Below are 14984 nucleotides of genomic sequence, written 5' to 3'. Positions count from 1 at the left end.
GATTCCTTAAAATCCTGTTATATTTCTGGGAACTCACCCATGATTGGAGACAACAGATTTACTGTCTCCTTTGTCTGTGGGACTAGAGCCCCAGGGCCAATGAAGACCTGGCATCCAAGGTGTGTCATGGGGGAGCTTCACCTGGATGGAAACAAGCTCTCCCTGTGTCCCAGCACCCTGCCTGGTAGCGCAATGGAACCGGGGATGGGGCTGCAGGACAATACCAGCACTTTGGGAACCATGGTAAGGAGCAAGGGCCCAAGGCAGGGAAGCCCGTCCCATAAGGACAAAGGGGAGCTTTATCACCTCCTGGGGAATGACCACTAATCCAACGCCCCCAGCCGCGGCAGGAGTGGCTTTCCAATTTGGATGAACCTCGTGTCCCCACTAACAAAGTGAAAGTGGCTACCAAGGTGTACATTAACCGAGATCAGGAGGCAAAGAAGGAGGCTGATCGGAAACTTAAGAAAGGCTAATTTAGGCTGGGCGTGGTGGCTCACGCCTGTAATCCCAGCACTTTGGGAGGCCGAGGCGGGTGGATCACGAGGTCAGAAGATTGAGACCATCCTGGCTAACACAGTGAAACCCTGTCTTTACTAAAAATACAAAAAATTAGCCAGGTGTGGTGGCGGGCGTCTGTAGTCCCAGCTACTCGGGAGGCTGAGGCAGGAGAATGGCCTGAACCCAGGAGGCAGAGCTTGCAGTGAGCCGAGATCACGTCACTGCACTCCAGCCTGGGCGACAGAGCGAGACTCCGTCTCAAAAAAGAAAAAAAAAAGAAAGGCTAATTTACTAGCAGCAGCTAGTAAAGAAGAGAAGCCTGCTTTGCAAGGAGGCATGGACATGGGTGTGAACGCAGTCATGGAAAAGGCTAGTCTGGACAGGAGTTTAAAAGCTGGCCGAGTCTAGAGAGAGCTTAATGTGCATGGTGCAAAAGGAAAGGACATTGGAAGAATATATGTCAAAAGAATAAGGAGAATGGTCAAGGCCATGGTATGAAAAAAACACTGGCCAAGGGCTACTGAACCCAGGAGAAACCCAAGACCCCCTGCACCTGCTGTGGAAGGCAGGGTATAAAGTGTCAAGAAAAAAAGCTCAAATCTGCTCTAAAAGTGTCCAACATTTAAGCTCTTATATAAGCCAAGAGAAAAGATGGCTTAGTAATGAACAAAAGCAGGCTGTTTGTGCACTTCCTACTCCAACCACCTGGCGTCAAATAAGAGAGTTCCTAAGAGCAGCAAGGTTCTGCTGCATTTAGATCCCAAATTTGTTGCTCATGGCTAAGCCATTACACAAAGCCACAAAGAAGAGGAAAGAAGGAGGCCAACCAGGAGAAGGCTTTTAAAGAAATCAAAGAAGCCTTGACTCAGGCCCCAGCTTTAGGACTGCCAGATCTAACTAACTAAGCTTTTCTTCTTGTATGTCCACAAATGAAAGGGAGGCCAAAGAGGTTCTAACTCAAGCCATAAAGTCATGGCATTGCCCAGTGACATACTTACCCAGGCAATTAGATTCTATGGCACCTGGATGGCCTCCTGGTTTTAAAGCACTAGCTGACACTGCCCTACTGGCACAGGAAGCTAATAAACTGACTTTAAAAACTGTGAATAGCCTAGGCCGGGCGCAGTGGCTCAAGCCTGTAATCCCAGCACTTTGGGAGGCCGAGGCGGGCGGATCACAAGGTCAGGAGATCGAGACCACAGTGAAACCCCGTCTCTACTAAAAATACAAAAAATTAGCCGGGCGCGGTGGCGGGCGCCTGTAGTCCCAGCTACTCAGGAGGCTGAGGCAGGAGAATGGCGGGAACCCGGGAGGCGGAGCTTGCAGTGAGCCGAGATCGCGCCACTGCACTCCAGCCTGGGCAACAGCGTGAGACTCCGTCTCAAAAAAAAAAAAAAAAAAAAAAAAACTGTGAATAGCCTAAACCCAGCTACTTAGTTCCTCACTGAGTCAGTCTCAGGAGGCCCCTTCATTGCTGTGTGGATGTGGTAGATAAAGTGTTCTCAAGCCATTTCACAGACTGGCCCCTTAGGGACCCGGACATTGACTATTTTACTGATGGAAGCAGTTTCATACTAAAGGGAGTCCGTCGAACTGGGTATGCATTGGTAACTTTGGACTCAGTATAGCGGTGCAGTCTTTGTCTACAGAAACTTCTGCTTAGAAAGCAGAGCTAATAGCTCTGACAAGAGCTCTCTGGCTAGCAAAAGGCCAAAAAACCAAATATTTACACAGATTCCAAATATGCTTCTGCCACTTTGTATGTTCATGAGGTTACTTTTTTTTGTTTTGTTTTTTTGAGACGGAGTCTCGCTCTGTCGCCCAGGCTGGAGTGCAGTGGCCGGATCTCAGTTCACTGCAAGCTCCGCCTCCCGGGTTCACGCCATTCTCCTGCCTCAGCCTCCCCAGTAGCTGGGACTACAGGCGCCCGCCACTTCGCCCGGCTAGTTTTTTGTATTTTTTAGTAGAGACGGGGTTTCACCGTGTTAGCCAGGATGGTCTTGATCTCCTGACCTCGTGATCTGCCCGCCTCAGCCTCCCAAAGTGCTGGGATTACAGGCTTGAGCCACCGCGCCTGGCCCATGAGGTTACTTATAAAGAAAAAAAGACTTTTAACTGCTGGAAGTAAAGAAATAAAGTAACAAGGAAGAAATTCTATAGCTCTTAAATGCTGCATGGGCCCCAAAAGAGGTGGCAGTGATGCACTGCAAGGGGCACCAAAAAAAGCAAGAACACTAAAGGCTAAAGAATACAGAAGGGTGGACAAAGAGGCAAAGTAGGCTGCAATGACAACTCCACCTTCTAAAGAAGAAGCCTTAGCTATGCCTCTCCTCCTGGAGATTCCCCTCCTGGAGATCCCAAGCTACACTCCAAATGAGAAGGCTTGGCTTGCCCAGGAAAAGAAGAACTACATTGAAGGAGGATGGTAAAAATTCTCCAATGGGAGGCTAGCCATACCTGAAATAGTGGTCCCCAGATTTGTAAAAGAGTTCCACCAAGGAACTCACATGGGAAAAACAGCACTAAAGACATTATTAAAGGCATCATTTCTATGTGCCACAACTCACTGCTATTACTTGAGCCATTTGTAAACAAACAGTGTTTAACTTGCACTCAGAACAATCCACAAAAAGGGCCTACTTGGCTCCCGGGAGTTCAGGAAACAGGAGCCATGCACTGTGAAAAACTGCTTATGGACTTCACCAGATTGCCCTGAGAGGGAGGCTATCAGTACATGTTGGTGTTCATTTGCACCTTTTCAGGATAGGTCGAGGCCTTCCGCACCTTGACAGAGAAGGCACTAGAGGTGGACCAAGGTGTTAAGAGACATTATTCCCAGATTTGGACAGCCTCTAACTCTAAGATCAGACAATGAACCAACATTTGTGGCTGAAACAGTTCAGGACTTAGCTCGACTATTAAAAATAAAGTAGAAATTACATAGATCCTACAGGCTGCAGATCTCAGGTAAACTGGAGTGCATGACTGAACACTCAAACAGATGCTGAAGAAATTTTGTCAAGAAACTCATGGTGGGATCAAGGTCTTGCCCATGGTCCTCCTCCGAGTCAGGTGCATGCCCACCTAACAAACTGGGTATTCGCCCTATGAGATTTTGTTCAGCGGCCACCCCCCATGATAAGTCAGATTAAAGGTAATCTCTGTAAACTAGAAAAACTAACTTTAAAAAGGCAAATGCAGGCTTTAAGTATGGCCACGCAAAAGATGCATGGCTAAGGTGTGGAAAAGAATGCCTGTAAGTCTAACAGACCCATACACCCTTTCAAACTTTGGGACTTTGTTTAGGTTGAAAAACAGAATCCAACCACTCTAGGACCCATATAGGACAGGCCCCACATTGTGATCATGTCTACTCCCACTGCTGTTAAAGTTGCAGGTGTCACACCTTGGATTCACCATAGCTGGCTGAAACCAGCAGCAGCAGTGACTCCTGACGATGACCAGTGGATTGGCCAACAAGACCCAAATCGCCCCACCCGAATAGTCCTACGGCGAAACCTAACCACCAGTAAGAAGGACAACTGCCCTGCTCTGGCCACACCGGAGGCTGGTCAGTCTATGCACGGCTGAAGCTTGAGGATCCTGCAAGCTCTGCTCTAGTCACATCCAGGAACCTGACTAGTCTATGCACAGCCAAAGCTAAAAGAACCCTCTCCAGATATACAGTTTATAAGCCTAGCTATAATTCTGTCAATACTGATTGTTCTGTTGTTATGTTATTACTGCAAATGCTGCAAATGTCTATGCCCAGAAGAAGGTTTGCTGTGCCCATGTGTAGTGTAAGCATGTTTCTATTACATACACTAATGTTGTTACCATTTCTGCCTATACTTTTTTTTTTTTTTTTTTTTTGAGGCGGAGTCTCGCTCTGTCGCCCAGGCTAGAGTGCTGTGGCGCGATCTCGGCTCACTGCAAGCTCCGCCTCCCGGGTTCACGCCATTCTCCTGCCTCAGCCTCCCGAGTATAGCTGGGACTACAGGCCCCTGCCACCACAACCGGCTAATTTTTTGTATTTTCAGTAGAGATGGGGTTTCACCGTGTTAGCCAGGATGGTCTTGATCTCCTGACCTCGTGATCCGCCCACCTCGGCCTCCCAAAGTGCCGGGATTACAAGCGTGAGCCACCGTGCCCGGCCCATTTCTGCCTATACTAAAAGGGGAGAAATCTCTAGAAGGATGCCCACACTGTGTACACACTACCTGGGTAAGGAGGAATACCATAGTTAAAACTCTACTGTACCATACCTACTATGAATGTACAGGAACCAAGTTAAGAACCTGCACATACAACCAGACCACCTACTCAGTCTGTGACCCAGGAAATAATCAGCTATGTGTATGTTATGACTCTAAGCTCTCACCCTGTGAATTCTGGTTTGAGGTACATATTAAATCAGAGGGAGAAAAAGAAAGAAAGCTTATAGCTCAAACCAAAGAAGCCCCTCCCTCCTATAAAGAGCCTATTTCCTTATACTTTGATACCTGCCATGTCATGTATGTTCATAATCATAAAAAAACCAGAAGCAGTCTGCAATGGTTTGACACAAGAAAGGCTTAGCAGCAACAGTCCTAAACATCTGTGTGGAGAACCACAAATCGGACGCCCAGACTGTAACATTCAGTGGTCTACGCTAACACAGCTCCAACATTTATATTCAGGAAGGACTGCTCTACTAAATAGTAGGTCAACCAAACCAGATTGTAAGACAAGGACATGCAATCCTTTAAATTTTACTATCTTAAAGCCAGAGCTACCTTTTTGGTCTACAGGACAGACAGCACTATTACGAGCTGATAAAGGAGCAGGCCTTGGAGTTCCACTACTAATTGTCAAAAAGACTAGAAGGACTGAAATGCATCCAACCCCACAATTCCGGGTCCATAAGTCATTCTATAAGCATTTTAATCAGCCAGTGCCCAAGCTTCCTCCATCAACCAAAAACTTATTTGCTCAGCTAGCTGAAAACATAGCTGGCAGCTTAGGAATTTCCTCATGTTATGTATATGGAGAAACTAATATGGGCGACCAGTGGCCATGGGAGGCAAAGGAATTAATGCGGCCATGGGAGGCAAAGGAATTAATGCAGCCGTGGGAGGCAAAGGAATTAATGCCACAAGATAACTTCACTTCGCCTAACCCTGCCAGTAAATCAACAGCCTCAGCCCGTGTTTGGTTGTTCAAAGCCTCCATAATTGGAAAGTACTGTATCGCCTGATGGGGAAAGGCTTTCACAGAGGCAGTAGGAGAAACAACCTGCCTAAGGCAACAGCATTATCATGAGACTAAAAACAAAACTCTATGGAGACACACCCAGAATGACTCCTACTTACCAGATCCAAACCTTTCTCTTGGTTCTCTACTCTAAGCCACTCTTGGCATCAGCTAGAGGCTCCAGCTTCTTGAAAGGCACCCTCTGGCCTATATTGGATCTGTGGAGCACGGGCATATCGGCAACTGCTGGCTAAATGGAGAGGAGCATGTGTGTTAAAAGCAATCAAGCCATCCTTCTTTCTAATTCCTCTAAAGCAAGAGGAACTCTTAAGATATCCAGTTTATGATAAAAAAAAATAAAAACTAGAAGAAGCATAATCACAAAAATAGACACAAATATCAAAAAGAATATGGACATAGGAAACTGGAAAGATAACGAATGGCCTCCTGAAAGAATCATTAAATACTATGGGCCAGCTACCTGGGTGCAAGACAGGTCATGGGGGTACCACACCCCCATTTATATGTTCAACTGCATCATAAGGTTGCAGGCAGTCCTTGAAATCATAACCAATGAAACATCAAAGGCACTAGATTTATTGGCAATCCAAGCAACACAAATGAGGAATGCTATATACAAAATAGGCTGGCTTTAGATTACCTGTTAGCCTCGAAAGGAGGAGTATGTGGAAAATTTAATTTAACCAACTGTTGCCTAGAAATCAATGATAATGGCCGAGCTGTCATGGAAATCACAGTTAGAATGCTCAAGTTAGCCTATGTTCCAGTTCAGACTTGGTCCGGGTGGTCCCCAGATTCCTTGTTTGAAGGATGGTTCTCAGCCTTTGGAGGATTCAAAGCCATCATTAGTGGGTTCTTGCTTATTCTTGGCATCTGCCTCATCCTCCCTTGCCTTTTACCCGTTTATTGGTAGTATTCAGTCAACTATGGAGGCAACAGTAGTCTGACACATTACCGCACAGTTGATGACATTAAGCAGATATCAGCCGCTGCCGGTAGAAGAAGCAGCTCAGCTCCACGAGGAGGTGGCAAATAGTGGTGCTTTCTGTTAACACCTCTGTTATAAAAAAGCACCACAGGGAGGAATGGAACAGGAATTAAGAGAAATTGAAGAGTGCGTAAGCAGAAACTCAGTTGTATGTGAGAAAACCCAACTCCACCTGCGAAAGAGAAAGCGCTGGAGTCCTTATTTAAAAACTGCCTGTTTTTCTGTGGCTAGCAAGCCTTATCTCTCCTCCCTTCCCAGGCATTGTGAAGACCCTGTTTCCCTAGTTGTGCAGCTGCAAGGTCACTAGACAGATAAACTCAAGTCGCAAAACATGTTTTTCCTTGAAACGTAAGAAATGATGTAATGCATGTCTCAACTGAATAACTGTCTTTGTTTCTCGCTTCTGTAGTATGCTTCCCCCTGCACAGATCTCCCCTCACCCAAGAAATGCTTAAAAGGTAACTTAACCCTTTGTTCGGGGCTCAGTCCTTTGGATGTTAATCTGACTGGGCCGGTGCACATAAATAATTAATAAATATCCTCCTGAACCCCATCGGTCTCTCTGATTCCTTAAAATCCCGCTACAATGGAGTGCAAGGGAACACTTTGGATGATGGAAATTCTCTATCTTTTGGATGTGGGTGACCTGTGTGTGTGTGTATATATATTTGGTTGGTGTAAACATAATTGCATTTTTTTTTTTTTTGAGATGGAGTCTTACTTTGTTGCCCAGGCTGGTGTATAGTGGAGCAATCTATGGCTTACTGCAACCTCCACCTCTTGGGTTCAAGTGACTCTCATGCCTCAGCCTCCCCAGTAGCTAGGATTACAGGTGCATGCCACCATGTCCAGTTAATTTTTGTATTTTTTAGTGGAGATGGGGTTTTACCACGTTCGAGACCAGGCTGGTCTCGAACTCCCAACCTCAAGTGATCCGCCCGCCTCAGCCTCCCAAAGTGCTGGGATTACAGGCATAAGCCACCACGCCTGTCCTAACTGCGGTTTTGGCCATTACTTTCAATGACCAAAACCACAATTGTGTTTGCACCAACCTAATATAAATTTATCAAAACTCATTGTACCACACACTTAAAGGTCTACATGTTTTATGGCATGTAAATTATACACCAATAAAAAATAACCACTATTTTAAACAAACAAACAAACAAATAGGATTAAACATCTTTGAGGTCAAGAACTAGGGAATAGAAGCAAAGTGTTGAGCAAAGCTGAGATTGTAAGTCCTCTGGGCCTTGGCACCCGAAGCAGGTAGCAGCTGCCAGGAGCTCAGATCCTGTAGGGTAACTCCGCTTCATCTAATATGGAGAGGGGGGCTGCAGTCAGAGGTTAGGGCAAGGCAGAGCTATTCCTCATCTGCAAGGAGACAAAGAAACTGCTGGTTGGCAGCTGTAGGCTTGAAAGGCTGGAGGATAAACACAAACTCATGACTAAGATTCGAAGCAACCCCTGAGCTCACTGCTCAGCAACTAGAACTGTGGTATGCCCAGACCCTTACAGGATGCGAGATTCAAACCACCAACAGAAGACCTGATTTTGGATTGCAACTCTAGGCTGTTAACTGGAAGGAGTCTTCGACTGGGTTCCTGAGAAGCAGAACCTGAGGCGGGGATTCTAATGCAAGTAATTTATGGGGGGTGCTTCCTGGAGAGGGGGAGGGAGGGAAAGAAATAAGACCAGGAAAGGGAAGAAGCTAAGTAAGAATGTGCTCTGTATTAGGGTTCTCCAGAGAATCAGAATATAGGATATATATCTACATCCATATCTATATCTATATCATCGATCTATCTGTATCTATAACCATATCTATATCTGTGTCTATATTATGTACTATATCTGTAAATTTATAAATATCATTAAAAATTTGCTCACATGATTATGGAATCTGAAATGTCCCAAAGCCTGCAGTTGCCAAGCTGGAGATCCAGGAGAACTGAGGATGTGGTTCCAGCCTCAGTCCAAAGGCCTAAGAACCAGGAGAGCCTATGGTGTAAGTCCAAAACCTGGCCATCTTGAGACCCAGGAAGAGTTGATGTTTCCACTAAGAGTCTGAAGGCAGGAAAAGACTGATGTCCCAGCTCAAGTCAGTCAGGCAAGAGGAGTCCCCTCTTACTCATGAAAGGGTCTATTCAGACCCTCAATTAATTGGATGAGACCCACCCACATTAGGGTGGGTGATCTGCTTCACTCAATTTACTGATTCAAATGTTAGTGCCATACAGATACACCCACACAGACACACCCAGAATACTGTTTGACCAAATGTCTGGGCACCCTGTAACCTAGTCAAGTTGGCACATTAAATTAACCGTCACAAGTTCCCTGCTGGAGTCTAGCCTCAGCCTGATCTCATGGAGATTTTGGAGCATGAATTACATGACACAATGAATTCCACTTTGAGGCAGTGTGTCACCTCTTTATTTTTATTTTTAAGACAGGGTCTCACTCTGTCACTCAGGCTGGAGTGCAGTGGCATCATCATGGCTCACTGCAGCCTCAACCTCCCAAGCTCAAGTGATCTTCCCACCTCAGCCTCCTGAGTAGCTGGGACTACAGCCATATACCACCATGCCCAACTAATTTTTAAATTTTAATTTGCAGAGATAGGGTCTCACTATGTTGCCCAGGCTGGTTTTAAACTCCTGGGCTCAAATGATCCTCCCACCTTGACCCCCCAAAGTGCTGGGATTACAGGGGCGTGAGATACCGCCTCTGGCTGGGTCTTGCCTTTTTTATTCATATGTCAGTGAGGCATCTTCCCATTAAACAAAGAGTAGTTCTCTGGGGGAAGGGAGTAACCAACCCTTACAGCAGGTAGGGGAGTCATGTACAAGCAGCTATAGGTTTTTTTGGTAGGACATCAACAATACCCAGTACCGGGGCAACTTCAAAATTCCTATACAAAGATGGATTAGTAGAAAAGGAGAGAAAGAGGGAAAGAGAGAGAGAGACTGTGAGAGAAAGAGCAACAAATATTTACAAACAAATAGAAAATCTCCCGTTTAAAATGAGTGTGCACACCACAGTTCCATAGCCTAAGGAAGAAATATAATTCTAAAACAATGAACGAGATCAACAATCCAAACAGCAGTTCACTTGAGATGAAATCACCATAACAGGATAGTGTGGAAAACACTTTTAAATAAATATGCCGATCTATCTGGAGGAGAATAAAGTAACACCCACTAAGAAAGAACGAAAGATTGTAAAACATTTGCTGACACCAGGGAGGTGGCTCCTGATCAAGGGTGTTAGGAGAGAGAAACATGGTTGTCAACGGTAAACTTCCTTCTAGAACTGAACTTCATTTTTATTTTCAGACCTCATTTCCCCCAGAAGGCAGGGGCTTAATCTCAGTCAATTCAGCATTTCACCCATCCCCCCTTTCCTCAGTAACATCTGGTGTTGCAATTTTGCGAGTGTGACTCTGGTCTTTGTGATTTGCTGATGTCAGCTCCTGCCTGTAACTGCATCCTGTCTGGGTTTCAACCATCCATCCATGAAGTCACCTGCTAAGTTGATCCATTCCCACATACCGGGCTATGTCTCACTCAGATTCCTTGGCAATCCTTTTGGGACATGGGAAATGCTCTATTCTCTCTTGCTCTTCTCTGTGGCCTCAGAAGACTTACTGGAGCTATCGAGGGCTTTTTCTGCTTCCTGCTGCTCAGGTTGGTGTGGGAAACCATCCTACTCTCTCCCCTCCATGGCTGGTTCATGGGAACTCTTGCAGGCTGCCTTGGTCCACATGCAGATACAACCTGCACTGTGTTGCATCTGCCCTTGCAATGTGATGGGGAACTCAGGGATCTTGCTTCCTCCCCAAGCTTGACATTGGGAACGTGGCCCAAAAGCCCTATTTTCTCACATCCCAAAATCTGAGTGGGGATTTTATTGTGCTTCCTTATCCCAAGGGCTTGGCCATGGGAGGCAGCAGTGCCCGGACTCTTCTCTGGGAGGCTCCCAAGCCTTCTGCTTTCTTTCTGACTCCTCTCTCCCTCCCGCCTTAGCCCGTGGAAGCCTCATGCTTCTTAGGGCCCCTTCCTCAGAAGCTGGACCTGGAGAAGAAAGGCGAGGATGTGTCATTTCAGGAATACAGATGGGACAGCTTTAATTTTAAAATTATTTGAAATTCGGAGGTGGGGTTGGACAAAGAAGAGAAGAGTGAAGACAAAAGGATGATCAAGAAAATGGATGGTGGTAGAATATCTTTTACAAACTGGGATATTTGACAGTCAATACTATTGAGCTTGTGCTGTGACAATGTAGACTGCACCTCCTCCTCCATCTCTTTAACGCTTCTGTAAAGTTTTTACACATTAAAGAGGCCTAATGTGGATAAGCTTTTTGTGAAATTCAAGGGACTCTGTTCCACATTTGAGTCAAGATACTGCAAAATAATGTGTAGGATGGTGAGATCATTCATGAACTGAATGGATTTAGTGGAAGCAGAGGCAGAATGTCTAGACCGAGGAAACCATGAGAAAGTGAGTGCTCCCGGGGTTCACAGAAATTGTGGGAAAGTTTTTAAGACAAACCTTATCTAGATTTTTTTTTTTTTTTGAGACGGAGTCTTGCTCTGTGGCCCAGGCTGGAGTGCAGTGGCATGATCTCGGCTCACTGCAACCCCCATCTCGGTTTGGTTCAGGTGATTCTCCTGCCTCAGCTTCCCGAGTAGCTGGGATTACAGGTGCCCACCACCACACCTGGCTAATTTTTTTTTTTTTTTTTTGTATTTTTAGTAGAGACAAGATTTCCTTCCTTCCTTCCTTCCTTCCTTCCTTCCTTCCTTCCTTCCTTCCTTCCTTCCTTCCTTCCTTCCTTCTTTCCTTTCCTTTTCTTTTCTTTTTTTTTCTTTTCTTTTCTTTTCTTTTCTTTTTTTCCCCCTGAGATGGAGTTTCTCTCTTGTAGCCCAGGCTGGAGGGCAATGGCGTGATCTCGGCTCACTGCAACCTCTGCCTCCTGGGTTCAAGCAATTCTTGAACCCAGAGGTTCAGCAGGCAACCTCTGCCTCAACCTCCCGAGTAGCTGGGATTACAGGCATGTGCCACCACGCCTGGCTAATTTTGTATTTTTAGTAGAGACGGGGTTTCTCCATGTTGGTCAGGTTGGTCTCGAACTCCCAACCTCAGGTGATCCACCTGCCTTGATCTCCCAAAGTGCTGGGATTACAGGCATGAGCCACCGTGGCCAACCTAGAGATGGGATTTCGATGTGTTGGCCAGGCTGGTCTCAAACTCCTGACTTCAAGTGATCTGCCTGCCTCGGCCTTTCAAAGTGCTGGGATCACAGGAGTGAATCACTGTACCCGGCTGTGCCTAGGTTTCTGTTTGCTGCTGACTGGCTGTATGATTTGAGCCTCTGTTTCCCTTCTCTGGAACTCAAAGTTCTCTGCCTTCATGATATAGATTGAGAAGTTGAGTTCCCTTACAGTTCTGTCCTTCTGAAACCCAATAAAGTCACATTCATTGTTTTAGAGGGTGGATCCAGACTTTCCTAATAAAGAAAGTTTCTTTAGCTCTTAGGCTAAAACACTTACAGAGGTGAGGAAATACTTTTCATCCCTGAGTTTATCAACTTATGAGTCAAAATAAAAAACTGTTGACTTTGTTGATGTTCTCTATTGAATATGTATTTTTCTATTTCATTATTTTCTGCTTTTACATGTATTACATGTATTTCTTTCACATTAAAAAAATTCTTTTTTTTTTTTTTTTTTTTTGGTAAGAAATGGTAGATTTTTATTGTCAAAACGGCACGCTTGGCCGGGAGTGGTGGCTCACACCTGTAATCCCAGCACTTTGGGAGGTCAAGATGGGAGGATTTCTTGAGAATAGGACTTTGAGAACAGCCTGGGCAACATAGTGAGACACTGTCTCTACAAAAAATAAAAAATTAGCTGGGCATGGTGGCATGTGCCTGTTGTCCCAGCTACTTAGGAGGCTGAAGTGGGAGGATGGCTGGAGCTCAGGGGTCAAGGTTGCAGTGAGTTGTGATGGTGCCACTGCACTCCAGCCTGGGTGACGTAGTGAGACCCTGTCTCAAAAAAAAAAAAAAAAAAAAAAAAAAAAAAAGAAAAGAAAAGAAAAAGAAAAGGAAAAAAAAGAAAAGGAAGCTTTTAAGAGATTAATTTTTTTTCTGAAAAAAATTAATTAAAAATTGTAATTGACACATAATAATTGTACATATTTATGGGTATAATGTGATGTTTCAATACATGCATACTTTGTGTAATGATCAAATCAGTATAATTAGCATATCCATCACCTCAACATTTGTCTTTTTTTAGTGAAAACACTCAAAATCCTTTCTTCTAGCTATTTTGAAATATTCAATACATTATTGTTAACTATCGTCACCCTACTGTGCAATAAGGACATCAGCATTTATTCCTCATAATATAACTTTGAACCCGTTGATCAGCCTCTTTCCATTCCTGGCTTACTTACATTTTTTTAAAATACAAGATCTTGCTATGTTGTTCAGGCTGGTCTGGAATTCCTGGCCTCAAGTGATCCTTGCACCTTGGCCTCCTAAGTAGCTGGAATTACAGGCATGAGACACCACACTTGGCCCTCCTTACTTCTTGAAGATGTTTTGCTCATTAAATTTCAGACTTTTTTCTCTAATAAAAACATTTAAGGCTATAACTTTCCCTCTAAATATAGTGCTAGCTGTATCTCACAAGTTTTTTTTTTTTTTTTTTTTTTTTTTTTTGAGACGGAGTCTCACGCTGTTGCCCAGGCTGGAGTGCAGTGGTGCGATCTCGGCTCACTGCAAGCTCCGCCTCCCGGGTTCCCGCCATTCTCCTGCCTCAGCCTCCTGAGTAGCTGGGACTACAGGCGCCCGCCACCGCGCCCGGCTAATTTTTTGTATTTTTAGTAGAGACGGGGTTTCACTGTGGTCTCGATCTCCTGACCTTGTGATCCGCCCGCCTCGGCCTCCCAAAGTGCTGGGATTACAGGCTTGAGCCACCGCGCCCGGCCAACAAGTTTTGATATGTAATGCTTTCTATATTCCTCAGCTCAAACTGTATCCTAAAATCCTTAATTTAAAACCATCAGCTTTGGGAGGCTGAGGTGGGTGGATCACAAGGTCAGGAGTTCGAGACCAGCCTGGCCAGCATGGTGAAACCTTGTCTCTAATAAAAATACAAAATTTAGCCAGGCATGGTGGTGCACACCTGTAATCCCAGCTACTTGGGAGGCTGAGGTAGGAGAATCGCTTGAACCTGGGAGATAGAGGTTGCAGTGAGCCAAGATCATGCCACTGCACTCCAGACTGGGCAACAGAGTGAGATTCCCTCTCAAAACAAACAAACAAACAAAAACAATAACAAGAAAACAACCAACCACCCAAACAAACAAAAAACAAAAAAAATCAGGGTCAGGTACAGTGGCTCACGCCCCTAATCCTAGCACTTTGGGAGGCTGAGGCAAGTGGATCACTTGAGGTCAGGAGTTCGAGACCAGCCTGGGCAACATGGTGAAATCCCATCCCTACTGAAAATACAAAAATTAGCTGGGAATGGTGGTGCACACCTGTAATTCTAGCTACCTGGGAGGCTGAGGAAGGAGAATTACATGAACCCAGGAGGCAGAGGTTGCAGTGAGCCGAGATCACGCTGCTGCACTCTAGCCTGGGCAACAGAGCGAGACACCATCTCAAAAACAAACAATCAATCAAACAAACAAACAACAACAACAACAACAACAAAATCTTCTGGGCCAGGCGTGGTGGCTCACGACTGTAATCCAACACTTTGGGAGGCAGAGGTGGGCGGATCACGAGGTCAGGAGTTCGACACCAGCCTAGCCAACATAGTGAAACCCCACCTCTACTAAAAATACAAAAATTAGTTGAGTGTAGTGGCATACACCTGTAGTCCCAGCTACTTGGGAGGCTGAGGCAGAATCCCTTGAACCCGGGAGGTGGAGGTTGCAGTGAGCCAAGACCACACCATTGCACTCCAACCTGGGTGACAGAGTGAGACCCCATTTCAAAAAAAAAGAAAAAGAAGAAAAGAAAAGATCTTCTGTATCTCTTTTTACATTAGATATTTTGCCTGATACTGACCGGGCACGGTGGCTCCCATCTGTAATCCCAGCACTTTGGGAGGCCGATGTGGGTGGATCACTTGAGACCAGGAGTTCAAGACCAGCCTGGCCAACATGAGGAAACCCCGTTTCTACTAAAAATACAAAAATTAGCCAGGCATCATGGC

At 45.3% G+C, this 14984-nt stretch overlaps 1 long non-coding RNA gene across 1 annotated transcript in view; it reads right to left on the bottom strand.

Annotated features, from left to right (window-relative positions):
• LOC126948076 (uncharacterized) overlaps positions 1-14984 on the bottom strand; it is a 40355-nt gene that overhangs the window by 15369 nt on the left and 10002 nt on the right. Inside the window, exon 3 of the long non-coding RNA XR_007723332.1 lies at positions 5853-5983. This is a non-coding gene — a long non-coding RNA (uncharacterized LOC126948076). The remainder of the gene's footprint in view (positions 1-5852; positions 5984-14984) is intronic.

Source organism: Macaca thibetana, chromosome 2, assembly GCF_024542745.1.
Source record: "Macaca thibetana thibetana isolate TM-01 chromosome 2, ASM2454274v1, whole genome shotgun sequence".
Classification (NCBI taxonomy): Eukaryota; Metazoa; Chordata; class Mammalia; order Primates; family Cercopithecidae; genus Macaca; species Macaca thibetana.
This window is presented reverse-complemented; position numbering and strand designations above follow the sequence as displayed.